This window comes from Myotis lucifugus, unplaced genomic scaffold (assembly GCF_000147115.1).
Source record: "Myotis lucifugus unplaced genomic scaffold, Myoluc2.0 scaffold_140, whole genome shotgun sequence".
NCBI classification, from domain to species: Eukaryota; Metazoa; Chordata; class Mammalia; order Chiroptera; family Vespertilionidae; genus Myotis; species Myotis lucifugus.
Genome location: NW_005871188.1, coordinates 649,608 through 671,779, shown reverse-complemented (window position 1 = coordinate 671,779; position 22,172 = coordinate 649,608). Strand labels below are relative to the sequence as shown.

Here is a 22,172-nt window from a genome sequence, read left to right as displayed (position 1 = left end):
TGGGAGGAGTATTTTGCTAACCCCTTGGTGCTGAATATTTGACCTTAAAGCTTGCTGTTTGCTCCTTTTTGGTCTCAATCCTCATGACTACAAATGCTATTATTAGTCATAAGATTGTTCAGTTCCTTTTAAATTCCATCCATGGTACTTGACTTTCTGGACTAAACATAATAGGGAATTCAAAAATCCTAATTATTTCTAAAGGGTCTAAATCTTCCATCTTCCCCATGTGCTTCAAGTTTTCCCAGCTCCATATAGAAGGGGACCTATGTTAAGTTTTACAAATGTTTGCCTCTGAATCCTTTACTGAATAAGGATTTTCCTAGTAAAATAATTTAAAAGCATAGGTTTGTGTTTAGCCAGCCCTGGAAATAAATCTCAGCATTGCTCCTGATGAGTTAGGTGACTTTGGGAAAGTTACTAAAACTCTGTGTTTTGTGCAATAAATAGGAGACCATGTTTGCATTAAGAGTTGTTATATAAATGATACATATTACATGTAAAATATTTGATGGAAAATAAACATTTAGTAAATGGCATTTATTATTTATTATAATATACATCAACATCACTCCATTAACTGACTAAGCACTATTTTGATAGTGATACACCCAACATACTACATAGAACAACCCATTTAAGAGAAATGCAGTCTTACCCTAGCCAATTTGGCTCAGTGCATAGAGCACTGGGTCCCGGGTTTGATTCCAGTCAAGGGCATGTTGCAGGCTCCTCCCTGGCCCAGGCCCTGGTCAGGGCGTGTGCAGGAGGCAACCAATCTATGTGTTTTCCTCACATCAATATATCTCTCTGTCATTCCCTCTCTCTTCCACTCTCTCTGAAATCAATGGAAAAATATCCTCAGGTGAGGATTAAGAAAAAGAGAGAGAGAAATTCAGTCTTTTAGTTGAGTTTAGTGTGAAAATCCATCCAAATGTATCAATTATAAAAGATGACATGGGTGCAAAAATGATAAAGTAATCATAAAGTCATAGCTCTTAGAGCTCATCAGAAATTTAGCGGTTCAACTCCTATTATTTACAGATGTGAACCTGAGGCCCAACTAAGATTAATAACTTTCACAAAGTTGTGCAATTTAGTGATGAGCTAACATCAGTAGAGGACCAAGTCCCAATTAGGTTTATAACTTAAAACCTCTTCCACTCCAATGATAGTTCTGATACTTTTAAACTAATGGTGATCACCTTTCAGAGAGCTGACTTGCCCTATGTTACAAACCAGTGACAAATTTGGAGCTAGATTATTTGTTGTGAATGGAATTGCCCAATTCAAATACTCTTTAAGGGCTCCTCTAACTCAGTTTTTTATTACTCTTCTGCTTATTATTCTAGAATATCCTTTGCTGCATGGACACATATTAGTCATCAGTCTCCAAAGTGTTTCTTCTCTTCTAGCCAGACCAGTGTCTTCACGATCTCACAAACATCTATTCCATTGCCATATCTTTCCCCATATGCACAATAATCTCCCCTCTTCTCTTCATTTACCCAACTTCTATGCACTCTGCAAGACCCAGTTCCCCATCTCTTCTATGATATCTTCCCTCGCTTCTCTGGCCCTCATAAATCTCCCTTTCTTCTGAACTCCTACAGCCCACAAGGCTAGCACACACAACTGAGAGCACAATTATCTACTGTGTATGATGTTCTCTCCATTTCTTCTGTACATCTTATCTTCCCGGTTTGACTACTGGCCCCTTGAAGACAAGTACCAGGACTCAGGTTTATCTAACTTCAATGAAGCAGAACACTGTGATGAATGAGCTCATAGTAGATATTCAATTAATACTCAGTGGACTGGGAAGGGGGCAGAGAGGAGAACAAACATTTTCTTGTTTCTCTGACGATTCTTGATTTACTTCTGAGATTACATACAAAACTAATACAAAAACTTAAATCTGGCAATTTTGCTTGAGGTTTTGTGCTAATTAGAACTAGTTAGGGATGGCAGGAAAGGACAGAAGATAGGCTGCTTCTAATCCCATCTTACAATCTTTTCTTTAAAATGTAGAGAAAATTCACCTGGACCGGCACAAGTGACTGACAGTTGTGTCTAAATGAGGTTTCTACTTTTGCAGCATTGATTTCTGGCAGTAAGTCCTGTCCTTAGCAGTGAAAGTTTTTTTCTGGGATAAGAAACACTCTAGCCCTAACCGGTTTGGCTCAGTGGACAGATCGTCGGCCTGCGGACTGAAGGGGCCCAGGTTTGAGTCCGGTCAAGGGCATGTACCTTGGTTGCGGGCACATTCCCAGTTGGGGGTGTGCAGGAGGCAGCTGATCGATGTATCTCTCTCATTGATGTTTCTAACTCTCTATCCCTCTCCCTTCCTCTCTGTAAAAAATCAATAAAATATATTTTTAAAAAAAGAAACACTCTAAGCCCATGTGATGAAAGATGAATAATATGGGACCCTGTGAGCAAAAATTAGTTTTAAGAAAATCAATTGCATACTTACTTGTACCAGAATGCCACAGCTTCTTTATATAAGTATGATGTGTAATTGGTACATCTTAGGAAAATATTTCTTATTCCAGCTTCTTTTTATTTAACATGTATTTACTGAGTGCCTCATGACAATAATAATAATGGTAATAATAATAGAATATTAAATAAATATAATGCAAATGTTTAAGAGCCCAGGTTCAAGTGTCAAACAGTCTAGGTTTGAATTCTGGGCCCATTAAGTGGAAGAAATATAAATAACTTAAGATATGCAGATGACATTATCCTACTGGAACACCGGGAACATGACTACAAAAGAAATACATAACTTAACATAGACAATGAAGATATCAAAATTGTTAAAGATTTTGCTTGTTTTTGTTCAGTCATTAATTCAAATGGAGACTGCAAGCAAGAAATCAAGAGAAGGCTGAGATTTGGAAGGGCAGTGATGGAAGAATTAGGAAAGATCATCAAGAGCAAAGATGTGTCATTAGAAACCAAGGCTAAGATCATCCACACCTTGTATTCCCAATTATTATGTATGGGTGAACAAATTAGACAGTGAGGAAGACTAACAGGAAAAAATTGATTCATTTGAAATATGGTGTTGAGAAGAGTTCTTCAGATACCCTGGACCGCCAGACAGAAGAGCAAGTGTGTCCTAAAGCAAATTAAGCCTTGAAACATTGCTGGAGGCAATAATGATAAAACTGAAGCTGTTCTACTTTGGGTACATCATGAGAAGGCAGGGTTCTTTGAAAATATAATAATTCTGGCAAAAATAGAAGGCAGAGAAAAAGAGGAAAGCCAAATATGAGATGGGTTGACTTCATTAAAGAAACCATAGGCGTGAGTCTACAGGAGCTAAGTAAAGCTGTTGAGGACAGGACTTTATGGACATCACTAAATCATAGGGTCACCAGGAGTCAGAGCTGACTCAATGGCATGTATTATACAGCTTGTTAATTGTGTGGGCAAGTTACTTAACATTTCTCACTTTCCTCACCTATTAAGTAGGAATAACAATAGTACTAACTCAGAAATTTTATTTAAGGATTAAAATGAAATAATACATGAAAACACCATGTAGAGCACATAGTAAGCACATAGCTATGTATCATTACTATTATTATTATTATTACAATATGTCAGGCACTGTATTGAACAAGTTATTTATATTTTAGCAGATATCAACTTTGTAAAAATGTGGAGTCTGTTTATTGATATGTTTCAAACACTAAGAGGAGTTCCTAGCCTGCAGTGAGCTCTGAGTAAATAATTACTGAATGGAAGAATGGTTTCATTAATTCCTCATAACAGCCTTACAATGTGGCAGGCGCTTTGCATGTAATAGTGAGAAAGACAGTATCCTAATCTTCAGATCTGATGAGAAGGAAGGGAGAACATGCAGGGAAGGCAGGCAAGTCAACAGGCAATTCTTACACAGAGTGATTGCTCTGATAAGGTAGTACAGGGCATTTGGGAGAAGGTATGAGGAACTACTAATCCAAACACAAGGGAGCAGACAAGGAGGGAACGGCATTTAGGCTGAAAAAATGAAGGATCTGTTAAACTGGCAAATTAGAAGAGTATATGGTGCGTTCAAAGGCTAAAGAGTATGTTCACTTACTTTAACAGTATGTAGTTCAGTATAGATGAAATGAGGGAGGAGAGAGGAGAAAGGAAGCTGCAGAAGCCAACAGGGCTCTGAGTGCAGTACCAGGGATGTGACTTGATCTTAATGGCAAGGGGGCCATTTACTATTAAATGGATTTTAGAGTTCTAACTAACTGGGTTCACAGAGTTCTAACATTGCTTCCAGCTAGATCAGCTTTAGTATTTATGTGCCTATTTGCACATCTGTGAGTCCACACTGCTAGAATTATAATTACTTATGGTTTTCAGATCCAGGCCTATCTTGGACCATCTTTGTGACATTGGTGTCTAAGAATCTTATGGAGCCAAAGCCTATGGATACACAGTTCTTATTGAGAGTAGATCCAATTGGATCTGTCACTTTCATCATAAAACTTCTCACTTGGCTGGATCCCCAATACTATATTCAACCAGTTGATCTCTCCCTGCTAAGGTTATAGCACAAGAGGCAAGATAACTTTTTGTATGTGGCTGACCAAGACTCAGAATGAGTATATCTTATATTATTTTCTAATAATAAATGACAGGTGGATTTTCAGGAAAGAAATAAGTGGCAAGATGTGAAACATTAAATCTCCACAATCTTATAGACCTTTCATTTACCATGTTCTTGATGCCAATTTTTACTGTGTATGCCTACTGTATTGTTCTGGATGACTTCCTACATGGTTCCCCAGCTAACCTGAAGTTTTCTTTCTCAGAATTCAACATGATAACATTACATAATAATAATAATAATAATAATAATAAAGATCTTCAACAGGAGATTTCAAGGGAATTAGATTCACCAAAAAGCAACCTTTCATATAAATATATCATATTTATATGATATATATATGAGAGAACCTAAATTAAAAGTATTTTTCATCATTGTGAGCCATGTGTGAATTGGTTTATCATTGCAGATAAATGATAAGAATGAGCTGCTTAGTGTATGGTGTAATAGGAAACTGAAAGAATAGACCATGTGTTCAAAATCTGAAGCCTAGTTCTGAAATATCAGCTAATAAAAAAAAAGCCAACTTTGTTTTTGGAATTAAACTGGGAGAAAAAAATCATTTAAGTAGAGATCTTAGGAAGATGGTGAGGAGTTTCTGAGAACGAACTCAAATGGGGGGAAAGACCCTCATAATGATTTGCTTGGCCCCACTTTTCCTTTGAGGCTTTGCTTGTGATTTCAGCGTGGTGAGAGGAATGGAAGGAAAGGGGCAGGCCAATAAGGGGCAGGAGAGGAGTGGAGAACTGGAAGAAATGAAAGTGATGAAAGGTGAAAGGTGTGGCAAAGAGCATTCTCTAAGCCACTCAGACTTTTGAAAATAGCACTACAGATAGGAGAGTCCAAGCATGCCATGCCACCAACCCACACACCAAAGCCAGGAGGCACACCTACTGTGCAAACGTTACTCGGGGACACAACATGTAGTGGAGCTATGTGGTGCAAGATGGAACAAAAATATGAGAAGAACCATTAGAAATGTCAGCTGATTGCTAAACAGACCAGTCAGCCAGCCAGTGCTTACCTTGAGCTCAGATGGTACAAAAGCCTCCATCGCAGTCTGGATGGACAGGACTAAGAGAGAGAGGAAGAGGGGAGCAGGTGATGCCCGCAGGAGGGCAAAGGGTATGGCTTAAAACCCAGGTAGATTGTTTATGGTGGAAAACAAATTGCTGACAGCCTTGAAATAGAAGAAGAATGGCTCAAGTTTATACACTTACTCATCCCATTTTGCTACCTGGAGTATGATTAAGTTTGGACTTCCCTTGTTTAATTAGCCATTAGGTTTGATGAAGAACATTTTTCAAGTGAAGCGGAAAATGATTTAAAAGTAAGGTGTGTCTGCAAGAGAAGGCGCAAGAGCAAGCCAGGCTGATGGGTGAAAAGTAAAATAACATGAGAAAATATCTATCTTTATCATAAAGTCCCTGAGAATGCTTCAGCCACTCGGCTTTGTAAGTGAAGGAGGTGATGTGGCTAACCGAGGTTTGCCTTGAGATGCTTAATTCGAAGTTCAGCAAAAGTTTAAAAGGAAATGAAGTGGAAATTGATCACTCAATAATAGAATCACTGGAAAGAGATCCATCCCAAAAATATTTCTGCCATGGAGTTTTTTAAATGTCCTACTTTTGAAAATTCTTTCAATACAGTAATTTTTTAAATTCCATATATTTCTTAAGTATTTGGAATAAAAGAATCGTTTTTAAAAGGGAATTCTATTTCTCATCATATTTTTGAAACACTCATTTTGTTAGTTGGGCTCTAAAAGATCCCAGGGCATGAAAGACAGGACACATATCCATGTGGATAGAGGAGAAGGAGAATTATAGTTTTCTTTCCAGTGGACTAAAAGCTATTTAAGAACAGGCATTTAACAAATACTAAAGGCCCGGTGCACGAAATTCATGCACGGCAGGGAAGGGGTTCCCTCAGCCCAGCCTGCACCCTCTCCAATCCGGGACCCTTCAGGGGATGTCCGACTGCCGGTTTAGGCCCGATCCCTCTCAAAATCCAGGACCGCTGGCTCCTAACTGCTCACCTGCCTGCCTGCCTGATAGCTTCTAACTACCCCCCCCCCGCCAGGCTGATCACCCCTAACCACCTCTGCCTGCCGGCCTGGTGGCCCCAACTGCCCCCTGCTGGCCTGGTCACCCCCAACTGCCCCACCACTGGCCTGGTAGCCCCTTACTGCCACCCCACTGGTCTGGTTGCCCCCAACTGCCCCCTGCCACCCTGGTCGCCCCCAACTGCCCCCCTGCCGGCCTGGTTGCCCCCAACTGCCCCCCCTGCCGGCCTGCTGTTCAGTCATTTGGTCGTTCCTCACAATGAACCTCATGTAATCAATTATGAAAACTCACAGGTTTAAGGGATCTTAGTAGATTATCTTAAGAAAAAGCCAGAGGCCAAAGTAAAAAAAAAAAGTTATAAATAGATGGAATCTGAACTAAAAGTCCTATGTGTCCAGGAAAGAAGCCTGAAGTGTGTTGAAGGTAGTGCTCTCCTCTCTAATGAGGGAAGAGGAAATTAATTTAAATTGCCACCAAATGAATTTAAGTTAGCTGAAAAGATATTATGGGCAGCAAAGGAAGAGAGATACCTATCAGCCCAGAGTGCTTGAGGTAGAGATCTGCCTGACAAGAAATTGTGAAGGAAGGAAGATACCTATCAGCCCAGAGTGCTTGAGGTAGAGATCTGCCTGACAAGAAATGGTGAAGGAAGGAAGAAAGAAAGAAAGAAAGAAAGAAAGAAAGAAAGAAAGAAAGAAAGAAAGAAAGAAAGAAAGAAGAAAGAAAGAAAGAAAGAAAGAAAGAAAGAAAGAAAGAAAGAAAGAAAGAAAGAAAGAAAGAAAGAAGAAAGAAAAGAAAGAAGGAAAGAAAGAAAAAAAGAAAGAAAGAAAGAAGAAAGTAATCATTTCCTTGGAAAATCAATTGTCATGTGCTAGTTGGTTATAAATGGAATGTACAATTATAATACATTCTGGTTTTCATTTTCTTTTTAGCCTTGTTTCCAGTGAAAAGAAGGCTTATGAAATCTCCCTGGCAGGCTATGCCTTGATTAATATATTTTTTTATTTTTCTTCTTTAAACTGGTTACAACTTAATCTCTTAGACGAACCTAGACTTTAGTAACAATACATGTGCCCTCAGAGGAGATATATGAAAGTAGAAATGCTATCCTCATTTCAAAGGAAAACTTTTTCCCTCCTAATTTAAATAAGCAGGATGATTCCACCACTACTATCACCCTCTCCTTCCCTACCTTCTCACAGACTCCAGCAAGTTCTCTGCAGCTTGCAGAATGTCCCCTCATTTACAGCACACAAACAACACTTGCACTCACAGTTTATACCAAAACTCTCTAATTTGTTGTACTTCTCTGTTTATACAGCTGTGCATCTCTTTGCCCCACTGTGTTCACCACATCTATTGTCTGGTTTTTATTGTGAGCTCCTGGGGGCGAAGAAGGGAGTCTGTTTAACTTGATATGCACAGTATTGTGCGTGCACATGCAGGTGGGCACCACATGACCGTCCTTTTTTTTTTTTTAAGAAACAGTAATTTTATTTTATTTATTTGTTTTTTGGGTAATCCTCACCCAAGGATATTTTCCCATTGATATTTATTTATTTATAATTCCTTATTGTTGAAAGTTGTACATATGTCTCCTTTTTCCTCCATTGACCTTCCCCACCCGCTCCCACCCCCCAGCACATGCTCCCACCCACGTGACCTTTCTCGACAGTGATGGCCATGAATGCTCAAAAAAACCCTCCGTGGACTAATCAGAGCTGGAAAGACAGCTCAGGTTGTAGAGTCTGTGTCATGCCATGGTCCTCCTATTGCCACACACCAAAGCCGTAACAGGTGTCAGGCACCATCAGGAAAAGTCCAAACAACAACTGGAAAATCTAGTAAACCAGGGCCTGAAATGCACAGAAAACAAGACTGCACTTATTTGGGAGCTTGTCCTCCACTGTGACCCTCCTTTTTCTCTTGTGTAAGTGCAATCTTGCGGGGGTTCTCAGCTCAGAGCATATGTGTCAGTGCCCATTCTCATAATTGGTTGTTATATTTCAGACACTCCATGGAAGACTATGAAAGACAATATCTTGGCTTTCTTATTTCTTTATGTTTACAGAAGGAACAAAAATCATCTTCATCAGAACTAATATTTCTTCCCTCCCACCAATCCCCACACATTCCCCCTCAAACATTCCTTTACACCAATCTTCCTCACTGACCCAAGAAGTCAAAATGATCCACATTTCTTGGTCTGGTTAAAATTTTTTAATGCCTGTTCATCCTTCAGTCTTCAAAGTTACATCAAAGGACAAAGTGATTGATGAAAACCCTTCCCTCAGGGAAAGCACAGGAAATAGCATTCCATTTAATTCAACAAATATTTTCTAGACACCAATTAAGAGTCTCTCACTGTGTGCTAGGGAAACAGAGGGGAGCAAAACATAGATGTATTTTCAAAATGTGTGTGTGTGTGATTAGTTAATTTAAAGTTTTTTTAAACCATTAAATATAAGAAGATTGACTTATTGTAGGATTGTGGTGGAGAATAAATAATATCCTATATAATAAAAGCCTAATATGCTAAGTGTCCAGTTGTCTGGTCAGCCGTTCAACCAATCAAAGTGTAATATGCTAATGATAAGCTAAGGCTGCTCAAACACTCACTATGATGTGCACTGACCACCAGGGGGCAGACGCTCCGACTGGTAGGTTAGCTTGCTGCTGGGGTCCAGACGATCAGGACTGAGACAGGCTGGACATGCCCTGGAGCCCTCCCACGGTCCCTCCCCGGCTGGCCAACCTCTCATGTCCCTCCCCAGGCTCGATTGCGCACCGGTGGGGTCCCTCGGCCTGGCCTGTGCCCTCTCACAATCCAGGACCCCTCGGGGGATGTTGGAGAGTGGGTTTTGGCCCCATGGCAGAATGACCAGTCGCTATGATGTGCACCGACCACCAGGGGGCAGACGCTCAATACAGGAGCTGCCCCCTGGTGGTCACTGCGCTCCCCCAGGGGCAGCCCCACTCAGCCAGAAGCCGGGCTCACCACTGGCAAGCGCAGCGGTGGTGGTGGGAGCCTCTCCTGCCTCTGCAGCAGCACTAAGGATGTGGAGCGGGCCTAAGCCATCAGTTGGACATCCCTCAAAGGTTCCTGGACTGCAAGAGGGCACAGGCTGGGCTGAGGGACCCCACCTACCCTGAGTGCATGAATTTTGTGTACCAGGCCTCTAGTAATATCTATGATTTACTATACTAAGCAAAGAACTTGCCATGTAAGATAGCCCCAATAAGTATGGCTTAATTTAGAGCAATATTTTTTTTGAGAGGGCTTTCTCTGGAAATCAAATTTGACCTTGAATTATGGGCAGTATAATTTGTTATGAACATAGGAGGAACTATCACATTCAAGAACAAAAAAAAACTATCATCTAGAACATATTTTTCCAGCAAAAATGAAACTCAGCCTCGTCCTGTGTCCCAAGAGAGTCTGGTTCACATCCTGCCCTTCCTATGAAGGTTTTGAAGTGTTTCAGAACCTTGATCATGTCCCAAACACACACAACACATTTTTTTCTCCTGTTTCTCCTACCATGGTCCTCACATTTGTTCCACAAATGACTACAGCAATGCACTTGAAGTTTTATACATTTATTTCAAAGGGACATAAAATGATTATCGCCATACTTCACTTTATTAGTTAGCTGTTACTGAATCAGTATCATCAAAATTTAATCTACAGCAAGAATAAATTAACTTTTAACTAGAAGTAAAACTAAGTCAAATTTTACTCACCCAAAGCATTTTTTTAAAACTTGCTCAAAACAAATTGCTTCACAAGTCATCTTAGATAAGGTATAATGTTTAATTAATTAATTAATTAACTGTAAGGATGACTATATGAATAGATTATAATGCAAATGACAAGATTGAACAAGGATATCATAATATACTGACCTAAACAAAGGAATCCCTTACTTTGCACCTTTTAGTTCAACTTAAGCATAGCTCCATAATGCCAAATATCTAGATAACAGAAAGGAGACTTCATATTAGATTCTCCTTGAATATTTGCCTCACAAAAACATGGTCTTAGTCTTTTTCCTAAATTCTATTATATAGAAGACCTCTGACCACACCTGGAATCACCGTTAGAATCTCAATATTTTATCCTGTCTGAAGGTTCATCCAATGGTTTCATTTAAAAAGGATTATAATTTCACCTTCTATATTTTCTCAACAAGGGTAAGGGCCTTCTGGAAAACATTTGATACATTTCTATCTATTGCAAAATATCAGAAGGATGCACCTGAAGTAAAAATCTCATAGACTATTTCCTGTCTAATATCACCACTTAAGTTGTATTGTAAGTTGTATTGTAAGGGCCTAATTTTATATTCTAATCAGTGAAGCTATTGCTCTCCAGTTCTCTGAACTAAAGTCACTATTTCTCACAAATTTATTCACTTATTGAAGTGTTGATTAATTTCTCACTCTCACCTTTCTTATTCCAAACTAATAAAATCCAAACATTTCAGATTTACTTTAGATATTCAGATATTTTCAGTCCTTTTACTACCAGATCCTTTAGACTTAGCTTCTCTGAACTTTGTGACCATTGAATACTGTCATGAAACCAGAACATGGGTTTTATACGTAAAGGAAAATTAATGTTTATCTAAGCAAAATGTACTTAAAAGAAGACCAATGACCCAGCAATCCAGACCTCCAATGGTGGCTTAGTACAACCTTAGATTTTTTTCCCTCCTTATTCTAATTTGTCAGGATTTAGTTGTTAGTTCAGAATTGATCCTGTTTTCATGGAACTGGAATTCTCCATCTTAGAATTTTATCTGGGACTCTGCAACCTTACGTTTTTGTAAAAATCAGCTGGAGGATTCAGAAGTTTCTTCCTCCAGCTCTCTGAACATTATTAAGCTGCAATGAAACCAAATCAGATACACTCCTCCAAAGGACAATAACAATAGTTTCTAGGAACCTCAAGGTGCCTCACCCAATTGTCTTTTCTAAGTCCTGGCATTTCGAAACAACTGATATGCACAGTTCCTATGGAAATCTTGTGCCAAATTTAATAGCATTGTTAATTAGTGAATATTTGTTGTGCTCCAGACAATGTCCATGAATCAGTAAAGTAAAAGATGTCCCTTGAAAACCTGAGGATAATGTCAATGGGGTAAGAATAGGCAGTTCCTTTGTTTTTCAACCTTGTGTGAGGGAATGGAGTCTGTCTTCTCATTGGCTTAACTCATTTGTGCATGGTTGTAAAAATTAGATGAGACTGCACAGATAGCACACTCAGCAAGGAGACTGGCCCAAAGGATATCTTTCATAGATGTGTCTTTCCTTTCCCTTCAAGAATCAGAAGAATGTGGCCAGCCTGCTTTGCAGAGGAAATTCAAAACTAGTGGGGTTAGACTATGTTGTAATACACATCAAAAGTTGTGCCTGAGTGTCTAAATGTTATAAAATTTCTGAAATAGTATGGTATGTCTATAAATAGCAATTCAGAGTTTTCTCATGGATTTTATAGAAATAGTTTTCATTACTGTAGAATCTTATGATCATACCAGGCGATTGAGGCCCAACCACTAAGGTTCCTGTATCTCAGAGTAAATGACACTAAAAGGAACAATTTTGTTTTGCTTCTTTCATATTTTTATTGAGATATAATTAACATATAACATTATACTAGTTTTAGGTATATAACATAATGAATCAATATTTGTGTATATGTATACAAAGTGATCACCACAATAAGTCTAGTTAACCTACATCATGAAACATAGTTAAAATTTTTTCTTGTGATGAGAACATTTAAGATCTCATAGCAACTTTCAAATATTTAATACAGAATTATTAACTACAGTCACCATGCTATACATTACAAAGAGGAACAGTTTTAACTCCCATCCACCCAGTCGGGTAATTAAGAAACTCCTCATTCTAGAGGCTTGTATTAAGCCAGCCTCAAAAAATGAAACCCTGCTTTCAACACTTTCAGTGCTGAAAGGGGAGTCTAGTTTCTTATCCAATAAATAAATCACATGTTTGACAGGAGTAAAAATATTGATGGGAGGTGCACATTCTTCATTTCAAAGGAAGGAGCCTGTTGAGTGGTAGTATAGTTTTGAAAGTATCTGATTTGACAGAGGAGCTCTCATCACACTTCTGAAATAATTTTATGCTGCTGTGATTTTGTTTGTGGGTATTTCATTATTCAAAATTGAGGGAATGTACTTAACTCAAATCAGAACCATCAAAGCTTTTCAAAATGCCCCTATAATTCACAATTTCTGTTTTTTTAAATAATGTCAAATGCTGTCTTTTTCTGAACTGCTAAATTCTGTGTTTCATAAGTACAAAAAGTATTTGCAAGGCATCCAGTAAATATTTACAGAACACCTACCATGAGCCAATCCTAGTTCTGGTTGTAAGGGGTGTTCCAATAAACAAAACAAGTCCCCTGCTTTCAAGGAGGGGTGGGGAGAGAGGAAGGGTTGGTGGAAGAAGACTATAAATGAATAAAAGGTGTCATTAAATAAGAAAGATATAACTATTCCTATGGAATTAAAGATAATTAGATATACATGAAAATGAGTGGTTGACTTTAGATCGGGTGGTCAAGAAAAACCTCTCTGAAGAAGTGATATTCAAGCTGAGATTTAAATGGTGAAGAGCCCAACAGTGTCTGGAGGAAGAGAATTACAGGCAGAAGAATAGCAAAGGCTTGAAAGTGGGGACCAGCATGATGTTTTTCATAAGGAGAAGGCCAGTGTGGCTAGAGAATAGAGGGCAAGGGGGAAAGGGGGCAAAATTGTAGGCAAAGTGAAATTATATGAGGCATGGACGCCAAAAGAAAAAGTTTGGTTTTGTTCTAAGTGCTATGGGGAGCTATTGGATGAGAAGAGTGGGGGCTGGGGGTCTTGAGCATGAGAATGGCATGACTTGATTTACTTTTTCAAAGTTTACCACATCTGCAGGTGGAGAGTGGGGCAAGAGTAGATGCACTTTTTATGCATTTAGAACTATTGAAGAATTGTAAGCAAGAACTTGACTCACTTATTTTTGTTTTTAATATCTTTTTGACTATGGTGTGGAGACTCAACTGTGATGTAAAGAGGTATATAGCCCTGACTGGTTTGGCTCAGTGGCTGGAGTGTCGGCCTGTGGACTGGGGGGTCCCAGGTTCAGTTCCGGTCAGGGGCATGTGCCTTGGTTGCGGGCACATCCCCAGTGGGGGGTGTGCGGGAGGCAGCTGATGGATGTTTCTCTCTCATGGATGTTTCTGGGTCTCTGTCCCTCTCTTTTCCTCTCTGTGGAGGGTCGATAAAATATTTTTTTTAAAAAAGAGGTATATAGAAGGAGCCAGAGTAGAAGAACCTTTAGTGAATTTGGCAAGAGTTGTGAATTTGGATATGGATCTCAGATGGTATCCTTGGATAGTAAGAAAAGAGATAATAATTATTGATGAACTATTATGCTTTTTCATAAGTATAACCTCATTTAATTATCACTACACCCAATGGTGCCAATTTGATAACCAAAATTTTAACCCCATTGTGTAATTCACATTTTCTTTACTTACTAATGAAATTGAACTTTTTTACATATTCATGTTTTATTTTTCTTTTGTGAATTTTATTTTCATTTAATAGCCAATTTTCCTATATAGTATTACTAGTTTGTTCTTGGTGTTTGTAGGATCTCTTTATATAGGAAGGATACTAAGACTTTCTTTGTCCATTTTGGCAAATAACCTCCCAGAGTGTCTTTTACATTCAATTTCTCAATGTTTTATTGTGAAAATATCCTACATACAAGAGAGTATGCTCCAGTTTTCTATTGCTGCATAGCAACTCACATCAATATTTAGTGGCTTAAAGCAACAAACATCTTATTTTATCTCACAGTTGTGTGGGTGTTGGCTGAGATTTTCCTGCTCTCACAGATTACTCACCTGGCAGACCGGCTGATCTAAAGGGCCCCAAATGGCTTTACTCGTGTGTGGTGCCTGGCAGAGATAGAAGGAAGGCTGGCTCTCTGGGCATCACCAGCTGGAGCACCTACATGGTGTCTGCACAGTGGTCTCAGGGGATTCAGACCTCTTACCTGGAAATTCGGGGCTCTAAAAGACAGTGTGCCAGCACATAAGGCAACACCTTCGTGGTCTTTTATGACCTGGCATCAAACGCTACATAGTACCCACCTCTACTGTGTTCTGTTGGTCAAAGCGGTCACATGGTCTCCCAGATTCAATGCGGGGAATATAGAGGAGGGTCAAAGAATTTGTGGGCATGTTTTAAAACCTCCATATGATATATATTTTTTGAAAGAATAAAGCAAGTTCTCCTTCACCTTTTAGCTTTATTCATAACATTATTTGCAATTGGTTCTAATGTATTTATATAAATAAATGTATTTCTTTTTCCCCTCTACCTTCTTCCATTGCTTTGTAGTTAGTTTTTAAAAATTATTTTCAAAGTGTCTGTCTAGAAAATTAGGGACATTATCAATTAATATATTTGGAGATAAGACTTAATGGCCTTTAGACACTTTAAGTACTATGTACTATGGTTTCATTGATTTGATTTAATTTTTAATCCTTTTCATCCTTAAATTTTCATCAGTGACACATTTGAAAATTCATCTAAAATGCAGTCATCTAAAATGCAAGTTGAATCATACATTTAATTATGCATTTGTTCTGTGAAGAAAAAAAAGAAATCAGACTAAATAGTTCTTACTCAGTATTTTGCCACATTCTGACTCTTTCTTCCAACATGAACTGAAATACAATAAGCTACATATTGCCTGTACAGCTAATAGTTCCCTTCAGGTCTTGCAATGGTGCTTGAAAATTGAGTAATTTGATTCATTTCATGAGCGGTGATTGTAGCACTCTTTCTTACAGTGCTTTGAATGGCAAAGTAAAAAATGTGTCATCACATAAGAGCAAGAAAAGTCTTTTAGTTGGTAATTATTTTAAAGGACATTCTTTTGGCTCATAGAGAGGGAAGAATTCCTTTAAAAAATATGTGGTAAACACTCAAATGCTAAACAATGATGCTCATCCCATGTTCTAAAAATGGTAATTGGCGGGTTTTTTTTTTTAGTCATTTTCTCTGTTTCCAGTATTGCATTTCAGAAACTCTTTCTTCATCTGTCTGGTTGTGGAACTGTGAAAGCTGTGCAGAGAGAAGTAAATTGAGTAAAATGTGTGAAACACACCTAATAGTGATCATCAGCATTTTTATGTATCCTGTGTATCTTTTTTTTTTATCCTGTGTATCTATATCCTGCTTTATTTTCACCATATCCAAGGAAAAAAATAAATTTTGGAAGAAGAAGATATTGGAAAAATATTATTATCTAGTGCAATTAATCATCATCAGTCCAAGAGCTGTATCTGTGTTTCCCCCAACATTTCATCTCCAACACTAAGCATTTTGCCTTATACATAGTAGTCCTCAATGAATATTTATTGAAAAATGATTTGGGGAGAGGGTCCAAAGTATTTTTCAGCCTGGTCCTGCTATCCAGTCTGAATCTAGAATTTCTTTTTCATGGAGGCAGCTATGTTCATGAAGTATCTCTTTTATATCTGTCTCTATTACTGATAGTCATACCTTAGTAGAAATGGACTGAAAAAGTCAAGCCCTTGAGTTCATTTAATGTCACTGAACTTTAGTACTAGAGATGATTTGAGATCTCATGGCCTTCCAGAGACAAAAATGTTTTCAAATCACCTATGAGCAACATAACTTTATTTATGCCTGAATATGCACAGGTTTAGCCAAAGTTCAAAACACAGCTATTTCCACCCTTCAAGCTTGTTCACACATTGTGAGGACTCCTACGGAAGGCCACATACCATAGCCTGGACCTTGTGTTTTAGGGACACTCATGTCTTGTAGACTTTCAGCAACTAAAAAACACTCAAATATTTCCTTATTTCATGTTGAATACCGAATTCAGATAAACTCTTATAGCTATAATTTCCAATAAGGTAGCCACTAGCCACAGTGGGTGTTTCCATTCAAATTAATTAAAATTAAAAAGAACTAAAACTTCAGCTCCATATTTGTACTAGTCACATTGCAAGTGCTCAGTAGCCACAGGTGACTAGTGCCTATCGTGTTGAACAGTACAGCTATAGAACATTTCCATTGTCACAGGAAGTTTTATTGGCTAGTACTGCTCTAGAATAGATCACTTGTAACACATTGCAGAAATTCTAAATTGGATACCCAATTCTGCAATTATTTCCTAATCAATCAATCTTAGTTTTCAAATATTTTTGTTTATCTGAATGTCTGAAATTGTTCCTACTTAAATCCATTTTAACAACAAATGTAGGTAATATTTCCTAAACACGTCTCTATGAAATATAACAAAACAAAATAAAGTATCTATTATCCAAAACACAGAGTTAAATTTCTGAAGCTCAATTTAAGTGGGAATAAGTCGAATATGATTTGTAACAAGTCTAAATTATAGATGATTCATAAAGTGTCTTCGACTAAATTGCCCAAAAAGCTCACACAAAAACCTACAAGTCTTGCCAAATTAAAGCCCTATCAGACCTGATTTGATAAATAACTAAGAATAATTTCTAGCTCAAATACTATTGTATACAAACAGATGGAAAATGTGTTTCTGGAAGATCTCACTTTTCTAAAATAAACCTAACTTTTCTCCCAGAGGTATAACTTCCTCAGAAATCTGTTTTCTCTTTAACAAATGGCCAAATCCTTTCTAAATTATCTCAAATCTGTATTAATGGGAGTTATTTTAGTGAGAACTTAGCACATAATATAACCATGAAAGGCAATAAAGATATACAATAAATCATTAATTTGGACAGAAACTATATATAGTATATGTGTAAAAATAAATAAGTATACATTTGCACATATTACAACAACAATAAATATTCTCTCGCCTAAACAGCATTCAAATATCCCTAATATCTCCTACATGTGCTTTTAAATTTTGGCAAATAATAGCATTTTCTACTTCAATGTGTATTTATAAATTCCTATTATGTAATTTCTCCTATGATCCAAAAACAATACACTTTGATAATTCAGCTTCCTGTTGCCTTCCCAATTTAGTAAAAGCAGTGATTTTCAACCTTTTTTATCTCATAGCACACATAAACTAATTAATAAAATTCTGTGGCACACCAAAAAATATACTTTTGCCCATCTGACACACAAAAAAATAGGCATAATTTTGATTCATTCACACCAGATGGCTATTGTTGTGTTGGCTGTTGTCATTTACTTATTTAACAATCTAAGGGAAAAGAGGTCAGTACTCTGACTAAATAGTCATGTATTGCATGTTTTAAAAATTCTTGCAGGCACACTGGTTGGAAATCTCTGAGTAAAAGTATCCTATTTTTCTATTTCAGACGCTGTTCTGGAAGTGGAGCAGAAACCAGTCCCAGGTGTGCCACAGGAAGGCACAGGCAAGGACGCTGGTCCTGATTCTGCAGGCAGCCAAGTCTAAATGTAAGTGTAAGAAGTGATGGAGGGCGTAGCAGTGGCCTGGCCGCTGGTGGTGCACAGGGAAAGGTGGGGGGTGGGGAGAGGAGTTGGAAGACACTTGGCTATCCAGCCTGCCTGCATGTCCTATCTCCTATCCCCATCTCCACTGCTGCAAAAGCCTTTAGTCCATCTTTACTAATGCCAGGTTTTTAAATCCCTGACAGTAAAATACATGTGCAGAGTGTGATTCTAGCTGGTTTTTTAAGTCCAGGCATGTTGAATAGAGTCTTAAAATAATCATTTCCATAGGCCCTGACTAGGTTATCCAAGTGTTCACCAGATGCTAGCAGCTAGATTTTGCAGAGGAAAATCTGCAAAAAATTGCTAACTTAAGCTGCTTTTCATGATTCAGCAGAGGGTTTCAAGTCATAGAAGATCTGGAGATTTGTAAAATAAATAATTCCCGTGCAAATGGGAAAATTAAAATAATCTTATCATCTCCCAGTCATATCTATATGTGCTTTTTGGACAATTATCAAATTTCTCTTAATTGGCCCAATTTTTTTTCTGGCTGATAGTTTATAGTTTTAAGTTATGAGTTGTAAAGAAGAAATGATTCCTTTCAGATGACTGAAGTGGCATGTACTAAATTTTCCTAAGACAATCTAGCAAATATGAAGCAGAGCATGATATAGCATACGGTTTTATTCACATATGATACTGAATATATTCACAGTGAAAAATGATAACAATATACCAGAATCTCTTTTGTCCCTGCATTGATCTCTCAGGAGGAGCAATTAACATATGAAGGACATCATTAACTTTTTAAGTTTGATGGGGAAAAAATGCCATCCATTTCTGACAAGTAGACATTATCTCATAGTATCCACAGTCATCTTATGTTTATTACTATTGCCTGGTGTTAAGTGTGACTTTTGGACACACAGCTCAATATTTCCGAATATTGAATAGTACAATGACTCTTTATAGTCTATTTAATTTTATTTAGCAATTTGAAGAATGTGAGATTCCTCACATTTCTGTGTTCTTGCTGGAGGTGCCCTTGAACAAAAAGAAAAGCACAGCAAGAAGCCCTGCAGTTAATGCCACATGACCACATCCGGTCTAGAATGAATCAATCCTGAGTTCTGGATAAATTCAAATATGTTAATAACTCTCATAAGGTATCACATTTTTACTACATGTACCATTAATTATTGGCTGGATTTCATCAAGGCCAGATGTTAATCAAATGAAATATTTATAATGCAAAACCATTGAATAAAATGTATATATACTCATTTAAGCAACACGTTATAGGATTCAAGCCTATCACATATTTTGGAGATGCTGATGAAGGAATCAGGCCTCCTGTTACAGTCATAATGTCAGGGTAAGGCTCTGACCCCAATCCAGGGAAACTTCATAATTGTTGTAACCAATGGCAGGCTCAGCTTCTGAATTTCTTGTAACAAAATCTTGCTGCCAAGGGCATGGATGGGCTCACCCAGTAAAAAATTACAGTAATAATGTTAAACTAAATCATAAAGATGCAGAAGGTGGCTATTATAGGGCAGAGGAGATAAATTGCTTGTAAAGTTATGGTGAAAACATAAAAAATACATTTATTAGACTTTTAAAAAAATTAAGTCTTGTTTTTAAACTGGGGTGCAAAAACAATAAAATGAAAAGGTTACTCAATAAACTATTTCATTCAATAGTCAACAGCAATGAAAGTAAAAATTTCATTGATTCAACATGCTCATCAATTCAGGCAGGCCCAAAGCTTATATTTGATAGTTTTCCAATAAAAATAACAAACTGAAAGTCATTTAAGAAAGAATAAGAATGAACTTTTTGAATATATAGTCTTCGTCTCAGTGAAAATTAACTTGGCTTATGCTTAATTTACATAGTATAAAACTAAATATTGTATGTAATTTTTAAGTTTTGTGAAGAAATTCATTTGAAGCAAATGTAAAAAATGGTCCCTCAAAATTAAATATGAAAACCATGATAGGATTACAATTAGGGAAAATGGAAATAGAGTATGATAACTGTGTGCCCTCACAAAAGTAAAGGACGTGACTTTTTAAATTATTTTTTAATAACCTAGAATATCCTTTCTAATCATCTTTTTACTTTCTGAAAATATGGATTCCTGAATCACATCACATACACATTTTGGTAGGTATATTCTGTATTTTCTTCAGTTAAATTATATCTCTCTAAGTGACAATTATCGTAGTAACAAACTCCTTTTGCTCATGAAAATATCTAATGTGCCTTATACACAGTAAGCACAAATAAACATGTATTGAACTGAATTATTCTCACTTTCTGTTCAGAGACTGATGTGTCTCTTGGATTCACACTGGAGAGGTGGTGTCTCACACATGGGATTAATGAGCTACATCTGTAACCAAGAATAATCCACGGAAAACCTGCTGCATTGATCCATATCTGTTTTATTAATCAAATCTACTACGGAAAGACTTTCTTGTGGTTATACCATATTTTGGAGATAAATAGAGTGGGTAAACCACAGTTCAATTTAGAAGTTCTTTGAAACTTTGAAAAACATGGGGGTTTATATTATATGACAGTAGTAAAGTCCAATCCTTGATAGTTGTAATTCTGATGTATAGGTATATAAATATCCTGTATGTAGACTTTTACTGTAGAATATTATGACAGTGTCCAAAAAGATCCTAACTATTCAATATGGAATTTATTTCTTACTATTACTCTCTTCCTCCCCCCATTTTTTTTTTAATAAAAAGGGTTTGGGGTTTTGGGGGAAGGTTTTTTGTTTGTTTGTTTTTGTTTGTTTGTTTTTTAAAGCCAGCTTGGTATGAACAGCCTTTAGTTGAAGCAGATGGCTGGAAGTCAGAATCCCCAGATTCTATCTTTGATTCTCCTACCAACTTGGAATGTGGCCTTGGGCAAGTCATGAGAGTAAATCTACAATAAAAGGGGTAATAATGCCTTACATGTGTATTGTACTTTATGATCTAACAGAGCACTTTCACATATAATATCTTATTTAATCTTTTCCACAGCCTCCTATGAGGAGCATGGCAGTTATTAACAAGCTCCATTATAGAGAGTAGGAATTTGAGACCCAGAGAAACTAAATCAGTTGTTCACAGTCACATCAATATCAAATGTCAGAGCCAGGAACAGACATAGGATTACAAGTTAGCCTTTGTCTTTTTTCCTCTACACCACACTGCTGCCCTCTGGTGCTGACCTACTGGGAATGACTAGAGCCGTGCTGTCCAATATGGTAGCCATGAGTCACATGTAGTGATTGAGCCCTTGAAATGTGGCTAGCCGCCACTGAGATGTACTGTGAGTGTAAAATCCATGCGGGATTTCTAAGATTTTGATTGAAAAAGATGTAAGGTATCTCATTAATACTTTTTATATTATTTGCATGTTAAAATATTACTTTTAGACATCTTGAGTTAGTTAAAATATATTATTAAAATTAATCTCAACGGTTTCTTTTAACTTTTTTAATGTGGCTACTAGAAAATATGAAGTCACACATGTGGCTCGTATTGTTTTATTGGACAGCACTGGACTGGTGGGTTCCATTGTTCAAAGCCCACAGTACGGACTTCACAGTACAGGACTTGCTTGTGCACCTGTCTTGATGTGGCTGAGACAAATTTCCAAAGACTGTTAACATAGAACAGTGTGCATTAGCAGCAATGATTCAGTCATTCTCACACATCTTCCACAGGGGAAATGTCAGACTTCACTAGTCAATGCCTCAAATTGCTCATTTATATTAAACTTGCTGAGTGCTTGAAAGGCTTAGAGTAAAAGCACCATGGAAAGTACTATTTATGACTCTGTAGCACACCTTACTTTAAATATGTTCCCATTAAACATTATGAATGAATGAGACATTAGACTATTAGGTGAGACAGCCAATAATAATTATATATATATAAAAACCTAATATGCAAAGTGTCCCCTCGGGAGCTCTATCGACCAGGAGTTAGATCACTC

General features: G+C 37.4%; 1 protein-coding gene across 1 annotated transcript in view; it reads left to right on the top strand.

The window, feature by feature from the left end:
* The window catches only part of COL8A1 (collagen type VIII alpha 1 chain), a 159,929-nt gene that overhangs the window by 81,873 nt on the left and 55,884 nt on the right, over positions 1 to 22,172 (top strand). The window contains 1 exon segment of the mRNA XM_023758864.1: positions 18,071 to 18,170. The gene's annotated coding sequence lies outside the window, so the exon portion shown is untranslated.